This window comes from Dermacentor andersoni, chromosome 6 (assembly GCF_023375885.2).
Source record: "Dermacentor andersoni chromosome 6, qqDerAnde1_hic_scaffold, whole genome shotgun sequence".
Taxonomy (NCBI): Eukaryota; Metazoa; Arthropoda; class Arachnida; order Ixodida; family Ixodidae; genus Dermacentor; species Dermacentor andersoni.
In genome coordinates this window covers 55,270,330-55,292,757 of record NC_092819.1, presented here as the reverse complement: position 1 = coordinate 55,292,757, position 22,428 = coordinate 55,270,330, and the positions used below count along the sequence as shown (strand labels likewise).

The window sequence follows — 22,428 nt, the reverse complement described above, 5'->3', positions numbered from 1 at the left end:
TCCACTTAGTCTCAAGTTCCGTCACGAAAGTACCGGTGCGCTGCCTCTAGCGGCAGCAAGAGAAAACAAGTTGCGTCGTAACGGAAACATACATGTGTGCGCAGTCAAACCTGGTTATGGCAAACGGCTTCGTGCACTCTTCGTTCGTTATATCGAGTATGTTAGCGCATCTGAAACTCTCTATAACGAACTTAAGAAAAGGTTTAGTTTCATTCTTTCTTTTATCAGTCGTTCTTTATTCACGAGCTTGTTGCTCACAATTTGGAGCCTTGTATGGAACGCAAGTTTTACTCGATTGAACTCCGTCATAACGAACTGCTTCGTGATTTTAGGTCGTTAAACCCAGAAACTCAATTATGCAGAAACTGTTTAAAACAATTCTCTTTCGGCCGTGCCATTGCACGAACTTCTCACGTACATTTAGGGACCTAACGGAAGGCAACAGTTTTATGCAGGTGAACCCTGTCGTCTTACAGTCGGTCCCACAAGGCACCACTTCATGCGCTGGGTCTCGTGCAAGCGTAGTGGTAGCGCCAAGAAGCTACGTCGTAAGGAAACGCAACAGGTGTATGCAGTCAAACCCGCTTATAACGAACTTGCTTCGTGCGCTTAGCACGGTCCATCGAATAAACAGGTGTATCCAAACCCGTTTATAACGACAATTCATGAGGCGTTCGTCATACACGGCCTTAATTGTTACGCACAACTGCAGTTGTGCGTAACAGGCCCTCATGAGGGCCTGACACAACGCAAGGGGCGTGTGCAGTAAAACCCGAATAATTAAAGAACTGCTTCGTGGGCTTAGTTCGTTGTATCGAGAAATTCGATGTATGCGAACACTTTTAAACCAACTTTTATGGTGCGTTAGTTATACACGGCCTTGTTACGCACAACTGGGGGCCTAAACGAACGGCGAAAGTACATATGTATGCAGTGTGAAACATGGTTATAACAAACTGCTTCGTTTGCGTAGTTCGTTACATTGAGTAACTGGATGTCTCCGTATCTATTTACAGCCAGCTCTTGCGGTAATCTATGACACAAGGCCAAGAAAATTGCGTACGATTCGGTGTCTAACGGGAAGCAAAGGGAGGGATCACGGAAGGATTAGCGGCGCACAGTGGGCGATGGCCTTCTTTCTCGGCGAAGCACTCGCGCAGTTCGTGTTCGTGCTTACGGGATTCCTAGCTTCCGTGGCACTGCACGCAATTGGAGGGTCCGAGTCCACTACGGCCACGCGAAGTACGCTTGACCGTTCCGATCTTGAGCACGCGGGATCGGAATTGAAGAAGATATGTAGGAAAGGGATGCGGCGGCGGGCGTCCGCAGTTTTCGGCAGAAACGCTAAAGCGAGTTGTGCCGGTACAACGGAAGGATTCCGTTTCCTCGATTCTATTCCTTTCATGTTATCACCCAGCCTGGTATCGTAGTGGCGTAGTGGTTTTGGCTTCGCGCTGCGAAGTGCCTGTGCGCGGGATCAAATCCCGGCCGCGGCGGCCGCATTTAGATGGAAGCAAAAGTGCAAAAGCGCCCGTGTACTGTGCATTGGGTGCCCGTTAAAGGACTCCAGGCGGCCAAAATTAATCCAGGGTCCACCGCACTACGGCGTGCCTCATAATCAAATCATAATTTTGACACATAATACCCTAGAATTTAATTTTTTTTCTTGTACATTATTCGCGGCCTGCTGCTGATGTCGCTCACCGGAACGCAGGTCAAGCCACTGTCGAAAAGCGAAAAAAGAATGCCACTGGAATAGAATCGTTGGATTATCAACCTGCCCCTGTTTGCAAACCATGGCGCCGTCAGTTCGTATAGAGGGAAATGAATGATGAGCATCTCAAAGCGAGAGTTTCTCGATGCCTATTATTATTGTTTTATTATTATAGGGCTGCGTGCCGTACTCCAGGAGCGAGGCCGCGTTTATCATTGCATACTTCTCTACTGTACATGCATATCGGTGATACGGCTAAATCCCGGCAAGCACATTGCAGGAAAGTCTCACCGTGCCAGTTATAAAGATGTGTTCAATACTGAGAGCAATTCATTCGTTCACAAAACTTTATTAAATAGAGTCCTGAAGGCCGGTCTTTTCAGACCGAGGCGGGCCGCGTCCACGTCGGCACCGTCAGGCCGAGCCTTATCGCGCTATCGTGGACCCTCTGTACAGCCCGTAGTTGATCTTGATATGAAGAGCTTGATATCATCTTGTGCCAGTAAAGCCATATTTTTTCGGGGTCGGCGAGAGTCAGGGGACAGCCCGCCAGCATGTGTCTGATGTCAATGATGCCATAGCACACGTTGCATTCTTTCCTTATTTCTCTTTCGGGCGTGAATTTTATTTATGAAATACGGAGTGGGGGTACGTCCCGGTTTGCAGTAAACGTAGCGTGACTGCCTGAGCCCTGTTCAACTTTACGTGTGGCAGTGGGAATTGCCTACGCCCCAAGTAGCAGTATTTAGTGATGTCGTGATCTATCCAATCCAGATGCCAACGGTAAAGAGAAAACTGTATGCCTCCGAAGACGGTGAAGTGAGGGTATAGCGCTTTCTTTTTTTGACGGCAACACCAAAGGTTTATCTGGCTTCTGTACTATACCACCCACGTGTAAAGCGGTTTCAACGTATTAACTATGACCAGTTTGGTCCACGCAGGTTACATGGGTACACACTGTTTGCACTTTATCTATAAACTCCGGGACGCAGCCAAACGACTGTCGGCGACTCCTGGGGTCATGTGACCAATTTGTCAAACAGGCTTCCTGCCGGGAGGGGGAGGCCACGTTTACAGTGCTCCTGGAACACGCTTTATTTTTTTGTGCGACGTCACGCAGAGGCAGGGCTGCTAAAAAAATTAAATTCGAGCATGCTTGAACGCGCTTGCCCGAGGCGCATACGTTAATCCAGCAGTGCTTGGTGCACACCACTGCAGTAATGTGTCAAGCCCGAGGTTTTCTTTTTTTTTGAAATCCCCTGTTGCAGATAACCTAACTCTTGTCCTTGAGTTGGATTATTCAGAGAGGAGGACGTTACTTGCACGGCAAGTCGAAACATGTATTGAACTGGCAAAAAAACAACCGATTAAAATGTCAATTTATTACGTTACGGTCCGTATCGCAATTCGCGAATTGTAGCCGATGAGCTTGCAGGGCGTATACACTCAGAATGAATTTTCTGAACAACACCAGGTCAATCACTAACAGGGAACCCTGATCACAAGAAGGAAATTTACAGAATAATAAAAATGCGTTGAAGTGCATGCGCGACAGGCATTACCAAACCATGACTGGGAGCTTACCACTGTCGTTGAAAAGAAGAGTGTACAGCCATTTCACGCTACCTGTGCCAACACACGGGGCAGAAACTTGGAGGTTATCAAAGAAGCTCGAGAACAAGTTCAGGACCGCGCGAAAGAGCGATGGAACGAAAAATGTTGGGCTGTTGGAATCGTGCCGTGATTGTGACTGAGTGTTCGTATCCGTCTCTTGCTTAAATAAACTTTTTTCTAAACACCGTGACAGACAGGAAGAGAGCGGCGGGGCTCAGAGAGCAAACGGCGATAGCCGATATTCTACTTGGCACTAAGAGAAAAAAAATGAAGCTGGGTATAGGCCACGTAATGTGTAGGGCAGATAACCGGTGGACCATTAGAATTACGGAACGGGTGCCAAGGGAAGGGAAGCGCAGTCGTGGACGGCAAAAAATGAGGAAATTCGCAGGGTCAAGTTGGAATCAGCTGTAGCGCAAGACAGGTGTAATTGGAGATCGCTGGGGGAGGCCTTCGTAATGCAGTCGACATAACAAAGATAGGCTGATGATGATCACGATGCTTCTACTACGGCGTTCCTCAAAACTGAATGCTCCAGTTTTGAGACGTTAAAACTAACAGTTTATTGTTTTCGTCTCACTGCTATCGAAACAGTGTCAGTGCGGCAAGCAGCAGTGCCTATAGTGACACTGCAATTCTATATATAGCACAGGGTTATCGGGAGAAACGTATACACAGCGCGAACACGATAGGCGCGGGTGAAAGAACAATGCCCGACGTCCGCGCGGCGAGCGGGATCGCTTTCGAGAAAACATGATACGGCGCTCGATTCCGCGAAAAGCGTCGGGCAGGCCCGGGTTTACGTGATGTCGGCGGGCCTCGATAAGGGCAGGGTCGCCGTCAATGACGACGCAGCCGTTGCAGTGCTTGCAGGAATGCGTGTATATAGCTCTCACTCGCGGCTGAGTGGAGGCATGCCTTCCCGGTCACAACGTCACATCGCTTACTCTAGTGACATGCATGTTTATACGGCGTTGGCTGTAGCCGATGACGTGTACGTGACGTTCGCGGTCGCGTGAAGCGGGATCGTAAAAACGATCCCGCGTCATTACGACACTCAATGAAAGGCAGCTACGGTGACTCATCACGATTGTCAAGAACCTGGCAGCCTTGATTGGGTACAGGGATCACTGGGCTTCGACAGAAACTGTGACGTACCAAAAACTGGCGCCGGAGCCGAGCGCCACGTTTGTAGAAGTGCGTTGCCATGGGAGATATTATGGACATTGCCAGGCAAACTCGTGCGTGTTGTCGAGTTCGCCATCTTGTCAGCTCTGATTGATCCAGAGGGCTGCTGCGGCCTCTCCGATTGGCTCAATTCAACAATATGGCGGAATTCGACGACGTCCGGGCTAGCACCCCCGGTCTCAGTCGTGGCCCTCAAGGATGTGTCCAAGCCGCATATATGTATTTATTTGTTTCCCTAAACGCGAGGTTCGCGATCTGTAGTTGAGCGCTAACCGCACTAAAGCACTGCCATGGCGGAGAGGGCGCGTTGTGACATAACGATTATCGAGCTGAATCTGGTCAGTCTGTACACCGTCTGTAAAGTCCTTAGAAAGAGCTTTGACTTCCTAGACACGGTGTCGATACGAAGTACATCTATATTTTATACAAAACTAGTTAACGAGTCTTGTTCCTCATGTTTGTTCTGGTTTGCGGAGTTCCAAGCGGGTAGTTTGCCGCAAGTCTGTAAGCTTTTTATTGAATGCTGAAATAAAAGCGAGGCAATCGTCAGGAACGTATGCATTGAGTTGATACCCATGGTTAAAAACAAAAAAAAAAGAGAGGGGAGGAGAGAGAGAGAGGGAAAGATGGGTAGACAAGAGCATTATTTGCCCTCTTACATGGCACCGCAGTCAAACATCTACATTGCCTATCCGAACACGACTCCATCTTTGTTTAGCGTGCCGTGACCTGAGCAAACTCTCCGGGTTAAAGCCATCGAACTTTGCCATAGAGGGCGGCCGAGGGCGCTAAAGCAAGTTGCGTAACACGCCGCTTGGCGTCGCCGTGTCCCGTGCAAATAGGATGCCAACGTAATCCGCGGACGCAGCACTTGTCTTCACATCGTTATACGGAAGTGAACCGTTGAGGGCTGAAGAAGCCAGCGTGTCCACAACGAATAGCAGAAGGGCACAGAAACGTTCAAGGTTTCTGTGGCAAGGCTTCGTCGACGGGCGACTTGACTGCCCAAGCTTCAAAAACTTAGTAGTGACAACGGAGCACTATTTATGCTGCCCGGAATGATTGAAATATCATTGACTACTTCAGATTAGAAAAACGAGAGAAAGCACTGTTCCACAATTTTATTGCAGGCAATAATTCCTATAACGTTAAATCAGATGACACTAAAGGAAAACCAAAACGTGTAATTCCATTTATTTATTTCGGTTTATTGAACACGAAGCATAGATCACTCCTATAATACGGGTGCGCTGGCATTGCAAGTTGATGACCTATTATAAAAATAGATTTAGCATTTTATCAACTGCCACTGCCTGCGGACCTCTTGTGCGTCCGCTCACGTGGACCCTCCGAAAGTGGTGTTGTTTTTATACTGAACAACGATAATAACTAAAGACTTACACATACTTTCAACGTTCCAATGATGTAGACTTAATCTATCGTTTTGACTTCTTATTTAATTTCTGATCATTGATTTCTTGTGTCGTTTTCTTGTAAGCTTAATTACCTCCATTTGTGATGTAGCAAGCCTTTCTGTAGACAGTACAACAGTATAAGAAAGGACAAGTCTACCTGAAGACAAAGCGACACATAATATATATAACCTATAGACTGTCTAAATTCATCCCTTAATACCTGGGACGCTTTTATACCGATCTATTTCATTTTTCCATTTTTTCTCGCACTTCGCCATTGCCACCGCACTGCCCTTTATCACCGAGATAGGTCATTCAGCTGAGCGACGGATGATAAAAATACGACAATAAATAAATAAAAAAAGATTAAATGGGAGATTCGTAAAACCGGGTTCCTCATCTGTCCCGCGATCGATGTGGAAGGAGAAGAGATGGGAAATGGAAATAATTAAGGAGTAAGAGAAAGTCTCATCCCAAGGCCTCATCACGATCGCGTTCGTTATCTAAGACAAAAGAAAGAGGGAGAGAGAGAAAAGGAAAAGGAAGAGAACACTCAGTACTTGCGATAAAGCCAGGAAGCTCTAATCGCGTCGTCTCGCGGCGAACGAGAGAACAGGAGGCAGAGGACCGTGGCAAACCGGGAAGCCGCGATTCCTACATAGAGCCAGGAACAATCGAGGGACCGCCTACGGAGAGCCGCGCCCAGAACCAAGCGATGCATTAAACAAGCGGTCGGACGCCACCGAATATGCACGGTCGGATCCACCGCCGCCACCAACGCCGAGCAGGTTGCACCACGGAACCCGTAGGTGGATGGGCGAGGGTGACGGGAGGCAGGCACCACGTGACCCAGCTATGGCTGTAGTCAGCGCGAACCCGACAGAAACGGCGAAATAAAAGCACTTGGGGGGGAGGGTGCGGTAGCGCAGGGAGGAACGCATCAAAAGGGCAGAATTCACGCTTTTTGCCTACGCCGTGTCCTCCCATCGCTTCTTAGCGTGCTCTCGGAAAGAACGATGAGGGCTAAGTGAGAAAGAAGGAGAGAGGGTGTGTGTGAGAAAGGGAGGGCGGGCAGAAATAAAGGAGTCATGAAATCGGCCAAAATCGACGGGAACCGACCACGAGCGTAGCACGGTGGAGGCACGCCGGGGCTCCCTCGAGAGTGGTTGGGGGGGTGTAGAGGGAGGGGGGGGGGTTCTGCCCAGCGGCGGCGGGCGGCCTTTAAACGTGCGTCGAGGGGTGAACGGCCGTGAGTGACCGTGAACTTGACGGAAGAAGGAAGCAGGCAGCGGCGGTCGGGTCTTCCGCGCGCTCGCCCGCGCTAGTCGGTCTCTTCCGGGCGGGAGAGGATGCGAGGGAAGGGGAGAGAGCGAGAGGCTCTGCAACGGAGGGACAGGCTGGGCTGGCTGGCTCACCGCTGCCGCGCACTGGGTCACGTATCCTCCTCGCAGCGCAACGGTGAAGCCCACCTTCGCCTGCGAGACTAAAGCGGCGACGTGCTAGGCGGCACGGGGCCGCGTTCGGCATAGCCTCTCTCATTTGTTCGCCCACGTCTGATTATTTTTTTAATTATTCTTTTTTTGCAGTGAGGGTCGCGTTACTTTCACATGTGCGCTGAGGTTTTATTCGTGAGTGCACGTCTTCTGAACAATCATACACGTCATACGCTTTTTTTTTTTTATATAGATAACATGTGCTAATTCTTTTTCAGATATGATTGACTGAGTTGTATTTTCTGCGCCGTTGGCTGATTACTATTTGTTTGATTTGTTTTACGCTTCCTGATAGGGGATTCTCAGGTAAGCGTCAAGGTGTCTAGAGTAATCAGAAAAACTGCGGTAAGTATTACGAGAAGACGCACGAAGAAGAATGAAGACACACATATAATACGACCGTAGATGTGTGGTCCTTATAATAGTGCATTTTACACGATCTCGTACCAACAAGTCTCCTCCTTCGCTCTACTGTATCTAGAGTAGTTTTTATCCCCGAAAGCCTCCCAGCCTTCCTGCTGGAGAAATCTTAAGTCGACGAATTGACTTCGTCTTTTTTTTATCCCCCGGTGCAAGAAATATATTTGCGTGGTTATATGGCACCGTCTACTGATCGTCTGGTGATCGTTTCAAGACTTCTGACCATATATAGTTTCTCTAAGGAAACGAATTTCCAGTCACAATTATGTGCGACACAGAAACGCCACGAGGTACCAGTCCAAGCAACAATGTGCATTAAAGCTCTGGTACAGTGTGGACATAACACTAAACTCGTTCGTCTTGCTAGGGTTGTTTTGGTCCCTGTCGTCGTCATTGTCGGCGCTATACTTAACCCTTTAATTGAAGGATTTCGGCATATCATTGCCCCACTACGGCCCCAAACTGCGCTTGCGCGCTCGGCCGCAGGGTGCATCGGTAACTGTGGAAGGGTAAGCACCTGTGCATAACATACTTCATTGTTACCTCCGTCATCATCGCCCTATCATGTATATGCGTATATATACATGTTCGAGCTTTTAGGTTTAGCATAGGGTCGCTGCATGCAAGTTCGAAACCTGCTATATACCGCCCTCAGCTGTGCGCGGAGCTCTGGTTCCGCAAGTCAAGTGCCTGATGTGTATACATGCGATCCGCCTTCGCGGCCGTTCGGGGGGCGCTTTCGTCGGAGGGGGCCCCGATGGAAACCCGTTCTTCGCAGCGGGAGCGTATTAGCCGATCGTGAGCGGCTGCCCAGCCGGCTTCCCCCCTAAGTCTTCGACACTGTTTATTTTACTCCCGCCGCAGGGTTACGGGCCCTGCGTGCTATGCATTGAGTGTGTACATTTGCCACCGGCGCCTACTTAGGGGTGGGTGATCTCATCCGGGTTTTACGGAAGCGCGAAACGAATGGAGCGACGAGAAGCTCTTCATAGTGCGGCCTAGTTGACTGTGCGTTTTTGACTGCAACAGCGCAGAGACGGGTTGCGAAGCGAGATACAGACTGCAGACAGACGACAACACAGCGGGTGTGCTGTCGTCTGTTTCTTCATTGCGTACCGTTTCTCCGCTGTTCCCGCTAAGGATGCGCCACTAAGCCGAGACATCGACCAGAAGAAAGAAACAGATGACAAATTTCGTATGTTTTGTTGTCTGCTCACCAGTGTCATCCGGTTTTTACGGACGGGCGAAATGAAAGGAGAAAAGAGGTGCAAACATTATCGATAAGCTGGAAACGTTCGCCAAGCTGATCGTCTCATGATACTCTATGGACTGGGTGATAATTGTGGTATACATGCATAGTGATCCCATAAACATACGAACTACACATACGCTTACACAATAAGGACAGACGACAGGTAGACGGCACATCGAAAACGCAGCGGGTGTACTGTCATCTGTTCCTTCAATCTCGTTTCTGAGCTGTTCCAGCTAAGAATGCGTGAATAAGCCAACACATCTGCAGTGGGAAGAAGCAGATGACGAATTGAGTCTCTGTTGTCGTCTGTTCGTCAGTCTCATCCGGATTTTGCGGGAGCGCTAAAGGACGAATGAGAAGCTTTTAGTTGAACCAAATATACATTAATTGATAGTGCCAGCATCGTCCGCCTCTTTGAATGATCCAGTTCAAAGATTAGAATTGCGCTATTGTCACAGGCAACTTTTAAAAGTCTGTGAAAACTTCAAAAAGAAAGAAAAAGAAAAGAAGAAAAAACAATCCGGTGTAGTCTATGATACCAGGCTTCACAGTCGGCAGGCTGAGTCTGTGCTGTCCTCTGTTTCCTTCTTCCGCACCTTTTCGGAGCTTTTCTATTAAAATAATGCCCCCCCCCCCCCCGCCCCCTCCATTTTCACGTCTACGTGAGAACATATTGCGCGATTAGGCCACAGAGCGTCCGAGCAAAAAAACTCTCGGTGACTTTCACTGGCACCGGACGAGCGAGTAAAGAGTTATCGAGTCCGGGGCACGGTGAACGATAACGAACGATTGCAAAACTACGCTCCGGAATGCGGTGTATAAAGACGACGCATCGTCGACAGCAGTGCAAATGCTTATCAGACACCTCTTGGGCGAGGGCACGAACTTCTAAAGAGAGAGAGAGAGAGAGAGAAGGAGATTCTTGTTGATGGGAAGGAAAGGTTGGGGTAAAGTGCAGCAAGAACGTACGAAAGTGGGATGCGGATGCGTATATCACTGCGCATTGCGTGCGTGTGTAGTGAGCTCCATAAACTCCGTTATACGATCTCCGTTATACGTTGCGCTGCGCACACCGCGCATGCGTGCCCAGTGATCTGCAACGTGACGTAAACGCTAGCCTCGCTGAAGAGACTAGCGCGCTAGTCTCGCTGCGACAAGATTTCGGCCTTCAATTGACCAGCCGGCAGTCGCGATGTTTAGGTGTTGCGCCACCGCTGACGCGACGCCTAAAATCAGCCTCTAGGGAGGCCATGCTAAACGTTTGTTTCGAATCTCAAGATATACGTTCAACCGAAACAATGAACTGTCGTCTGGCTATTATACTAATTAACTAGTGACTGAAAAACTTGACGTCCGCGCAGGCTCAGTGGCTCAAATGCTGTGCTGCTTTAGCACGAGGTCGCAGGTTCGATACGCGGCGGCGTGACCGCATTCTGGTGGGGGTGCAAGGCAGAACACTAGAGTAGTTTGATTAAGGCTCACGTTATTCAAACATAAGTAGTAGTAGGTGGGCTAAGTTAGTAAGGAGCCCATACAATGAGTGCTTCATATAGACTAGTCTTCGCCTTAGAAGCTTAAACGGAATCAGCGAATCAGTAAATCAACACCGAGTGAAGTGGTGGCCGTAAGTACATCTAGGTGTAGTCATACGCTAGCAGGTCAATAGGAAGAGAATTGGAGAGAGAAAAATGCAAAAAAGACGATCACTTGTACACGTGAATATGTGCTAACGAGAAAACCGGGACGTCGGCCGACTTTCGCTTCTCTTTTAACAAGCAGCAGCGAAGCGAGCGGAACTCGTCACGATACCCATAGAAAAGCAGCCCGGTAAAATTATTAGCACTTCATCCGAGATGTCTCACCGTTGCAGAAAAAAAAAATAATGATAAAGGACGCGTGCGCGCTCACGCTCTCTTGAAAAGATGATTACCAGGTCGATCCCCCAACGAAATCTCTTTTCACTGCTGCCTCCCACTTCGAGCCGCGTTCTCCTCCGCGCCTGTCTCTTTGCGGTCGGAGATCGACGGCAGAAGCCCGTGATACTCGAGACAAGGACTGACTGGCGGTACGCTTCTCTCTTTCATCCGGCAAAGCGTGCTCAAGCGGTCCGTGACCGAATGGCTACCACGGCTTGCGAACAAGCGTCCCCCCCAAAAAAAGTCGCACGGGGTCCCCCCCAAAAGAAGAGAGACAGAGACAGAGACCGAAGATACGCTTCACCTGCGCGCTCCAGAATAAAGAATCGTCGGCTCGATTTTGCGGTTTGATCACGTTCGCGTATCGCCACTCGACGAGTCTCGCTCGCGTATGAATGGGAACTGCGCGCGCGAGCTTCGAAAGCGCGTTCGCATGGTCGAAGTCGACAGCGCACCGACTGTCTTTCCATTCTCTTGACTCATTAGTTGCGTGCATTGAGACGGAGGCCGGCTCTCTGCGCTTGCAGCGGGAGCCGTGGCTCCAGCGATGTTTCGATGTGCAGTTCTGGAGCGTTACGATGAACTGTATGCAGACAGTGGACGGCCACCAAGCCGCAGTGGCGTCCTGCAACTGAGCACCAGGTTGAGGGTTCGGTTCCCGAATGCCGCGGTCACCTTCCGACGGAGACGCAATGAAAAAAAAAAAAAAAAAAAGACGCTCGTGCCGCGTGTTTTGAGTGCATGTTAAGTAACGTCAGGTGGTCGAGATTAAGCCGCGGCGTGCCTTATAGCACGTTCGTTGGGTTGGGAACGCTAATCTTCACGATTTAATTGCAAAGGTTGACGGTCTTGTTGCTGCCACAGAAGGGAGGGTGTCGTGGTAACGAACAAAACATTGTCCGAGTTTCCCAGCCAATGACAAGAGGTTCTTAGGAAAAGAAAAGCTTTTTTTCTGAATTCCACGCTCGATGTTCTTCCACCGTGTGCTATTCTTTTTAATGGACGGGGGTTCTAATTATTGACTGTTATCGAATGAGCATCGGTGTGCTCTCCATTTTTGTTAGGTCAGCCAATTGCTCTAACTCAGAGCATAGGTCTGAACCCTAACCTTAACACTGCACTCAACTACGCTAGCTGGTCATGCAGACATCAGCCCCGAGGTCTGGCGAAGAGAAAACCTTTACTTGCAGCGACGTGCCTTTTGTTAAAGAAAACATGAACTTTGCCCTCGGGACATATAACATCGGGGGGGTTCGGTAAAGAGAATAAAACCAAACCGCGAAATAAGTAAAATTCAACTTCCGGAACTTCTGTAACAGAAATGAGCAAATAAATATAAAATATTTGAAATCGCGTTTCATTTTACTGGCGAACTATATAGGATCTTGTGGTTTCTTTGCAAGTTATGACTAAGAACTGAAAAGCACGCTCGTCTCTTACGAGTGCAGCGAAGTCAAACTTTCTTACCTTTCGGGTCACAATGTATGACAGCAAGAATCAGTACAGCCTCCCGACTCCTGCAAGCGCCTATCTTTAGATCGACTTGGAATGTCTCCGCATTGTCCATCTGCATCACGTCCACGATTAGACCGTACATTGTGTGCTATACGTCCACAATTTTTATCTGTTCGGCTGGGATTTGCTGAAAGGGCACGACTTAGGCTGCTTGTTTGGAATTTGTTTGCCGTTACTCTGCAACGTGCAGTAAGAGCCGTGTGCGATACCTTCAACGATGCAGCGTCGAACAATCCTGCTTGCGATATCCCTTGAATGTTGTCTCCTTTAACTCGAAATATATATATTTCTTTATTTGAAAGGCACCAGATATTTAGTAAAGGTATAGGTTAGATTTAACTAGGCTTCAGAGGTTGTATGAGAAGAGTTGACTGGAACACGAAGATCGTTGAGGTATGGCCTTGTTGTTAAGAGACACTTAGCGATGCTTAAGCGCAATTATAACAGACAGGGACAAGCAAGTCGTTACACACGAGTGGTTGTGTGTGTCAACTTGCTTGGACTCTCTCTGGGCTTAAGCTTTCCTCAGACACATACAGCCTGGCGAAATCACTTTCAACTGGCAAATTAATCTTTTGAAACTTTATTTACACTTATAAGGCAGGAAATGGTTGGTGATTAAAGGAGGAAATGAAAACTAAGCTTCGCTTTCTTGAATAAGAACGCGGTACTTCTATGTAACGTCATGCATGCAAAATTTTTTTTTTCTCCTTGAGTCGTTTTGATTTGGGAAAAGTTATCAAAGGCTTTCTACGTGTTTGATTGTTTTTCCTTATATATTGCATCATAGTCGTTCTTCTTTGAAAACAATTAGCTAGACCCATGTAGTCGCTGTCAGAACCCATGATGTCCCAACAAGGCTTCAATTGAAACGTCTTCTCTTTTTCTGGTTTATCAATCCTCCCTCACGGGAAGAGGGGGCATTTTGCTACTGCGGAAGCGTAATGTACTACTAGAGCTTAATTCATTGTTCCTCACCAATGCCCCCTTTCGTAGTCTCCCTTCGAAATTTGATCAGCACCACACTCGTAAAATTCGGTGACTATACCCATAAATTGAGTACACACTCACCCCACAAAAATCTGCATCTGCGCCGGCCGTTTTGTGCCATCCGAGCTCGAAAACGTATTTCCCGAAAGATGCGCGATATTGAAAAAAAAGTTTGCGCCTGCGCTGCAAGCGTCACAACAATTTGCGAATATGTAATTTGACAGTCGCAGCAGCGCAAAATTGTCTTCCAGTCGCACAACAGTGTACCCGCCGCACACTCCCGCCTCGCCAGCTCCACGCAGTCCGCGGAAGGTTAGCACTTTGCGTTCAGCCAATCAGTAACGAGAGCCGGTTGTGCGCTTCAGAGAAGTGAGGACGAGGACGATTGTGCGCTGCTAACCTGTCCGCGAAGCTCCGCATTGGAATGGGGGATACGCCCACGTGCGACTATTGTGGAACGACGGAAACGATTAAACGCATCCTATGCGTCTGTCGCCACTGCGATGTCGAGCGTGAAGCTCTCCGGACAGCACTGAACCAGCCGGACTGTAGACCATTGTCGGTAATGAAGATCCTTAGACCATGGCTGTGCGCGTCGATGGCACAGAAAGCCACGAAAGTGCTGTTGAAATACCTCAAGTCGACAGGTCTTGGGAACCGTGTGTAGACTCGGTGCGAACCTTCAACTGTGCTCTCTCCCTCTCTCTCTCCCCCCTCTCTCTCTCTTCATCTTCATAGCCCTTCCCCCAGTGCAGGGTAGCAAACCAGACGTGGGTCTGGTTAACCTCCCTGCCTTTCCTGTCTTCTCTCTCTCTCTATCTTTCTCTCTCTTTCCACTTAGTCGGTGTCGAGGCGCAGGAGTGCCGTTAGAGACTGGAGAATGGGGGTAGCCTTTCTTCTGGCTATCTCGTCAGGCTCGCCGACTGGATCGGGTATACTTCGCTTCACTGCACGGAATTGGTGAGGCGAACCGTAATGCGTCGTCGCCGACCATAATTCTGAGTATTCACGTTCTCGCCACCGCCCCCCACCCCCGTTCACAGTCGCCCATTTTCCCGTTCTTATAAGATCGTCGCCGGGGAATCGCCTGTTCCCGACTCGGACGTGTTTCCCGTTTGTACACCACAGTTGCCGTACACGGGCGCGCGTAGGATGGCTGTGCCCTGACCGAGACAGGTTTCTTTTTTTTTTTCACTTGCCTGTCTCGTTCAACTAAAATGCATCGGTCGCCCACAGCACTGCGAACGGGAGAGGCGAAACGAGTAACAAGGGTGAGCGCGACCAACACACGCAAAGAAAAAAAGAAGCGAGAGAAGCGTACGAAAACAAAGAAAGAAAGAAAGGCCGCCGTTATCGAGATTAGCCGGAGGCCGCGTTCGTTCCCGCTAAGGTCAACAGGTGCGCGGGTCCAGAAAAGCTGCGGCAGCAGCAACGGAGAGACGGCAAGTGAGGCGAGCGCCTGCACTGCTCGAAAAAAAAAAAAAAAAAAAAACATTCAAGGAAAAAAAAGAACACGGGAGAACTGGTTTATGTGAGCGCCGCTCTCACCCGCTCCTCTCTTCTCACCTCTGGCGTCGTAAAGGACGAGGTGGGGGGGCAAGAGTAACGTAGCAAGGTTTCGACGGTGGTCGCGTTGCGTAACCGCTCCGATCTTTGTTTGCGGGACGGACAACGCCGGTAGCTACTTGGCCGGCTTGGAAATAACTCTCGCGAGCGTAGCAGCCCTGTGGTTGCAACGTATATCTTTACTGTCATTACGATTGACCTGATCGCACGCGGAGATGCGGACCACGGAGAATGGACCCAGTTTTTCGTAATTGTAAAGCTAGATTTCCCGCGAGGCAGCTAGTTAGCCGAGCTAATGGCGGCGTGTGGTAGCCACTTTTGCCAGCAGCGTGCGCGCGGGCGCAGTGCAGTTAGTCTTATGACGTGGAAAGCGTAGCGAGTGCGACGGAGCCAAACGCGATATGTAGATGCTCTTTCAGGAGCGGCTTACCGGATGGTGCGGGAATTTTGGGCTCGCGTGAGCACGAATTGTCAATTAAGAATAACGCGAGTGGGCACATTTCCCGTCCACTGATCGACGCGCACGTGCAAGCCGCCCTTGAAAGGAGTAAAAGAGTTTGTGTCGGTGCGTGATAGCCGAGCGAGGGAGATACGCGAGGCGTACCATGTGAGAAAGAAGCGACTTGACTGTGTGAGCGACATCACAGTTTGTCTGCATAACGGTGAGATGAGGTTCATTGAAGAGCGCAGTTAGGTTGCGTGTGTTGCCTCAACGGCAAGTTATTATTTTTTTTTTGCGATATTGGTTTTGCCGCGCACGCGCAGCGGTGTATTTCTGGGCTGTACTCATATGTGGTTCTCTGGTGAAATAAAAGTTGGTTGTAAGTCTGCGCATGTCCTTGTGTCATGCTCTCTCTGTGGTCGTTAGTCCGCCGCAGTTCACACTTTTTGTCACCTTTACGTTTCACAAGAAGCTTTTCCCTCGAAGAGGCCGTCCCATGCGTACGTTCTTCTCCTCACCGTTTAAAGAGAAGCAACGCTTATGGTAACGAATGCAAATCTGACGTTCCTCTTTGATGTTTGTCTCGACTGTAAACGCTTCGAAATACAACGTGCATCGTTTTGCCTTCACTGAAGCGGGCGGTCGTTGCACCGCTCGCAATGTTCGCGCTCCTCGCGTGTCGATGAGTCCGATGACAGACGTCTAACCGTTTGTTCCTTCTTTCTTTTTTTTCTTTTGCCTGTGCAGTATCAAACCTGTCAGTGGCCCGGGAAGCCCAGGACCAGAGACGACACACAGCAATGGAGGCGGCAGCAACGTCAATCTGACAAGGTATGCGGCGGTGCTTCGTGACTGGACCTCTCGCCCGTACTGCGCTTCGGTCACGTGAGCAGCGCGAAACGCTGACGAGGGGCGGGAGATGAGAGAGAGAGATAGAGAGATAATGCGAGCATAACACAATATGAAAGAGCGTGGCTGAAAGAAACCCCAGTTCGAAACGGCTGTGAGAACGTCGGACACCGTTGGGAGAGGGAAAATGATCATGGAGTGAAAGGTAGCCCCCACGAAGGCTGTAAACTCGGGGACAACTTCCTATGGCACCGAAAGGATATAGCTACCGAGGCGGAGCTTCTTCTGCGCATGCGCTACTGCGGCAAGCAGTCCGGTAGAGTTTCACCGCGCTTTCCGTCGCAACACTGTGAACACAACGCTGTTTGTTTCGCAGCACTGTCAACTTGTCGTGTAGACGATTTTCTTAGACCAAAACAGCGCTAAGGCCAGAAACAGGGGGGAGGGGACTCAAGGACCAGGCACATCGAAGCACTAAACTAACACCCGGATGGCGTTTATTGCTTGTTCTCCCTTTCTATAGTGTAGGTAGAGCAAAATTACACGAGCGTGCAGAAAGAGAAACGACATGGCAGCCCATACCGCCGACGTGTTCAACGTGAAAAAAATATAATAAGTCTATTGAAGTCGTCGGTGGTCACATGACTTTCTAAGCATTGTGCGTTGTTTCCCTTTTCTTGTTCGCCAGTGCGCTTCGTGCCGTGTATGAGTTCCACGTCTGATTATGCAATGGCCAAGATATATTTTAATTATAATTCCAAAAAAATGCAACAACTAAGATTCGCGTGACGCAAGGGCTCCACAACAACAGGAAACTTATGTCGCTGAAAGAAAAGGCCATACAAGAAAAGAAGAAATTATAATGCGTACTTAAATTCCTAGCGCGTACCTTCTGCTTGTTCGTACGCCTCTGACAAAACGCGACCGCTTCTCTCGAGTGAAAAGCAAGATCCAATCAAGCCGTCGGTGCAAAGCGCTGCATTTCCATTTAAAACGCCTTCCAGCATTTGTTTGTAAAGGCCGCATAGCCGAATCGAACGCAGTTGCCCACATACGAAAGAAAAGCTGTCTCCCTTTCCGCAGCAATTTCATTCGAACCACTCAACTTCAACGAGTGTCTCCAACGAAACAAACAATCGGCTTCCTTTTCTCATTCAAAACGCGCGGTTGGGATTGTTCGCGCCATCCACACCAAAAACGAACAAGCAAATAAATAAATATATATGCACATGGGTACAAAGGGTACCGAGGGAAGGGAGGGGGGGAGGCATGGAGGGAGAAACATAACCCTTTCGTTGTTACCCTTGGAGACTTAGAGCGTCCGCGCTGGTACAAAAAACTCCGCATCGCACAACTAATCTGCATGTCGGGCATGCTGCGGAAAAGGCAACAGCGGATGAACTCGGGTTCTCTCGCGAGAACTCGACATCCACTTGTCGCACGGAGACACGGGGAACAACGGAGAAGTGAACAATACAATTCGCTTGTCGTGCATATGGCGCATGCTATAGTGTCGGGAGAACTGCAGCGCCGGTAAAGCGGTCGCAATGAAAACGCGAGTCCGCGCACAATTCCCTCGATGCGGGCCGGAATTCGCTAGCGAAAACAAGGCTTCCGAAGTGAAGTTTTGTTTGAAACGTACCTTGTAGCGCGTGTGCCGTAACTTTCTCGATATAGTCCGCTACCGCGGTCGGTGTGCCGTCCAGATATGCTCTCGAAATCTGACTAAGGGTAAAAGATTCTTATTGTAGCTTAAGGTGCATCTATGCGGGCGTTGTATGTATAGGCAACAGGGCTGATCAATTCAATGATGTAGTCATGTTCTCTTATAATTGGATTGCTGTGAGCTGCGCTTAGGTACAGAAGATGCCTCGGCAGGTCTATTTTATCTGTTCCACATAATAGTTGTATAAATTACTTAGAAGTAATAATAAGGCTAATGATAATAAGAGTGAGGATGCGAGGATGAACTCAGTTAACTTATATAGTATACGCAATTGACTGGCTGATTTGATGGGCGTTGAAAATGCTCGCAACATTCGTTGCCAACTTTTCCAATATGTGCTTGAATGATCATGTGAACAGACAGAAGTGTGAGGTCTAGCTCTTTTTTAGAAGGTCTTTATTAGCGTACAATAATAACGTGAGCGATTTTAGAGGAGAAACGAACACGTGGCGTTCTGCTACGCGAAATAACAGTCCTGTCTACCCCCCCCCTTTCTTCAGTCAGCGTAATATTGAGAAACTAAGGCCCGCGCTGTATATGTACGCCCCAGATCTATATGCACGAGTGACACCGAAAGTCATCATGTTCAATCTCTTCATCACCTGTACATATAGTTTACTCCGTGGGTCAACTGAGCGTGCAAATATTCTATGGTCTGCGGAAAGCAGTCCGGAAACTGTGGTATGCGTGTACTACACACACACACACACGCATGTATATACCCGTTGTTCGTTTCCCCGGCGTTTAACAAAGGGTTTGAAACTGGGAACCCGGCCGCGACGGGGTGGCGGTGCTGTTTTTTCCAATTCACGCGACTTTCACCCTCCTGCAGACTCCCCGCGGAGAAGGGCTTACCAGAAATCTAGCTAGAGCTCGGTCCCTCTTAACAAACGAGGGGGAAAAAAAGAAGACGAAGAGTGAGTAGTAGCAAGAGTGCTCTTTTCATTTGGAAGCGAATGAGAGCGTCGAGGTCGGTGTTATGTGCGGGAGCGCTGGTGCATACGTGGTCCCTCGTACACAAGGGAAGGTGATTGTATCGTCGCGCATATAGCCGGAGCTGCGACTAAATCCACTTGACCCGGTTTGGCCATATTGTACTATTCTGTGAGTTAGGCATCAGTATTTTTATTTATTTCTTTTTTTGGCGACTCTCAGAGATGTTTAATGTAAAACGAACATGATATATATAAATATATATATAGGCGATCAAAACGAAATCAATGAAGGCAGTCGTTTTTCGGTTCCGGTGTTCAATAAGTTGAAAGAAGTGCAGGCACACATAGAAAAGCAATAACAAACGTTTAATTTCGACGTCTCGGCCGGCGTCTGGCCTTACCAACTCTTGATGAAAGCCGGACTGGGTCACTATATATATATATATATAATTTTTCAGTGTCTGAAGGAATTAATGAGTGTGAACTCCGTGCTTTTATGGATGGTGAGACAGAAAAGCAGATAAGAATTTTTACTAGCGTACCTTAGTATCTACTCAACTAAAATAATATGCGGATGCTTCGAAAAGTGCCCACTTCTTGGGAGCTGCAATTTGTACGATTCATGTTTGTCAGTGGCTGCCAAGGCAACGTGATTATCATAAAGACAGATCAGGAAACGTAGCGGGCTGCTACACACGTGCCCTCAACCTTCATCATTCATCAAGCTCGCGTTCGTGGCGATGAAAATAAAAAAAAAAAAAATGATTGTAAAAAAATTTTAAATACACGGTTCGAACCAGCGTTACCCTGAAGCGCACTAAGTACGTCGTACCACTTAAGGCCAACTGTTCGTGAAGATGTGTATGTACAGATTTTTGAGACGTAACAGAAATACGCCTATAGGACGTATTTCGGAAGGCTTTACCTCATCGCTTACTATATAGTGGGCTATACTACGTTGCTTATGGCATTTTGTGCGCTACTTGCTATGTTTACTACTATATTGTACTGCCCCACTTTCGTACTGAGGTTCACGTGACCGTCTATGCGCTTAGTGCGCGCCGATGGACGCGCCACATGGTGGCGGCCTTGCGCAGAACACTCAGGAAAGGAGCGAGCCGCGCGCGCCGTAGTTTGCCGCGTCGTTGATCGTGCTTCTCGGTCTTATTCACGTTTTCAGGGCAAAAGAGGCAACACCCTTCGCATATGTGGGGTGGCCAAAGCTTCGAGGAATGTCGTAGAAGAATTGTTGCAAAGTGGGGGGCCTCAAATACCAGCGAAAACGTGCCGGCGATACGGTTCTAATCATTCCCTGCAAAGCCTCGTCAGCGGGAGCAACGGTAGCAATGGATCACCGCCGTTCGGCGGGAAATTTCTTGTTCTCATTATTTCCTTTGTCGTGTCGGTTTTTTTTTTTTCCACTCGATCATATTTAGACGGGTAAGCGACGAGGTTCGTCGGCAGTGCAGCATGCGGTTTAAATGCATTTCGCTAAAGTTCTGAATTCCGTTTGCCGCTTTACCATGTTGCGCTAGCCGGGCAGCACGACTGCACGAGCGCATTGTTTTGTATCTGAAAGCTACTGGAGCTTGCAAGAACTGAAATCGTTGGTTTTATGCGCCACGGTAAATCCTCGCACCAGCTGTAGCGCACTTCATGTTTTTGCATCTATTTTATGCGTGGCTTCGTGCATGTGGAACTGTTGCTAGTTGCTTCATACATGCCTGTTCTTGATTTTTTTTTTTTTTTTTTGAGGTGCGAGGTTTTCACACTGCCTCGTTTGTAAAGGGTCTAAATCACGCTGTGTCTTATCAGAATGATACCAAGCAAGAGCTTCTTTAACAGCTTTATTCTTATCGCCCGAGGGCATCTTAGATATTGTGGTTGCCTGGGAAATGTGTTTAGGAGATAGGTAGTTCAGGGCGAAAATTGCTAATAGTTGCTGCATATGGTGTTTTTGTTCCATTTTCGCTGAAAGTTCGCGTCACGTTTGGGAAGTCATCACAGCTCTATTATGTCTGTGTAGACTTACCACGCCGACTGATTTGTTTGTTTCACAATATAGTCCCTTTTTGCATGTGAATTTTGTACTGAACTGAATTCTTTGTCATTATGCTTACACCGGAGAGTACTAAACCCGGCCTTGCCGCCAGCGCTCATCTAGTTTGACTGGCGCTGCCCTGCCTTTAAATATATCATGCCAGATCTCTCTCTGGTAACATTTAAAAAAGTTGGTCAGGCTTTAGCTTTGTACGTTTCCAAGCAGCTCCCTCGAGGAATTTAAAATTGCATAAACTGCAGCGGGAACCGCAGTTCAGCGGCATATGCAGCAGAATTGCATCGGCGGTGCAGCGCTAACCCGCGCTCTTATTAACCCGTGCGTTTGGTGACTTCGTTGACTAGTGTACGCGTTCCCATCAATAAATTCGCAATTACGCTTCTTGAGGCGACTTTGACTGCACTTATTCGGCGATGTCACATGTATTAATCGGCAGAAAGATCACAACGGTATGTGCAGACATCGCCCCGTGCGGATTTGTTTGAGATATAAGTTTGTATTAACGACGGCTGCTTATTTTGAGGTAGAGAAGCCGCATTATGGCAAGGGTAGAATTAAAAAAAAAGCTATCGAGACATCGCGTTACTCAACAAATTTAGCGGCTAGTTAACATGAGCTCCACTTCATGTAAATGGGATTCATGGCGTTTGTCTGATGGACGCACCTGGCACGTATACGTGGACCGGGTCGTCCCAAACACCGGTAACATCGTGTTCAAACCCGCTCCCACAGAGGCCATCGCCTTCCCTACAGCTGTCACCGGAGAAGAAGCTGTCTGGCATCCGAACAAGAGAGAAATCGCAGCCGCGAACTTGAGCTATCCTTGCTTCAAAGGGTTGTCGTCTGCTGCTGCTACCGAGCGTACTGTTGGAAGCGTCCGCTAGGTGGCTATCAGTGGCGCCTCTATAGGGCGTGCACGGCGCTATGCACGGCGGCCGTGCATAGCGCGGACTAATTTGGATATTGTCGATACTTTACAGAAATACACCTCTAAAGCTTACTGCAGAGACAGCGTCAAGAGACTGTTTGCGAAGGTTCCGCCTCACGTGAAAGCAGGTCTTCGAAATCCCGCCGTCCACGGAGAGTATATCGACACTGTCTTCCATCCCTACAGAAGTGCACCAAGCCGCGCGAAAAAATGCCGTTAACCTGTTGCTTTGCATGCATCTGCCACACATTACCGTACACAAATACTTGCCGTATGGGGCCAGGTCTGGTGCGTTCTCGCGAGGCAATTCATCAGAGATGGAACTCCTCTCAATAACGCGCAGAAAACAGCTCGCGCTAATTACTCTCGATAACGTGCGTCAAGCTCGCGCGCATATGCGCGC

The 22,428-nt window shown here is 48.6% G+C and overlaps 1 protein-coding gene across 3 annotated transcripts in view; it reads left to right on the top strand.

Annotated features, from left to right (window-relative positions):
• The window catches only part of Blimp-1 (PR domain zinc finger protein 1), a 178,648-nt gene that overhangs the window by 57,430 nt on the left and 98,790 nt on the right, over positions 1-22,428 (top strand). For all 3 annotated transcript variants that reach the window (XM_050171683.3, XM_055066583.2, XM_050171682.3), the window contains exon 2: positions 16,276-16,359. The gene's annotated coding sequence lies outside the window, so the exon portion shown is untranslated. The remainder of the gene's footprint in view (positions 1-16,275; positions 16,360-22,428) is intronic.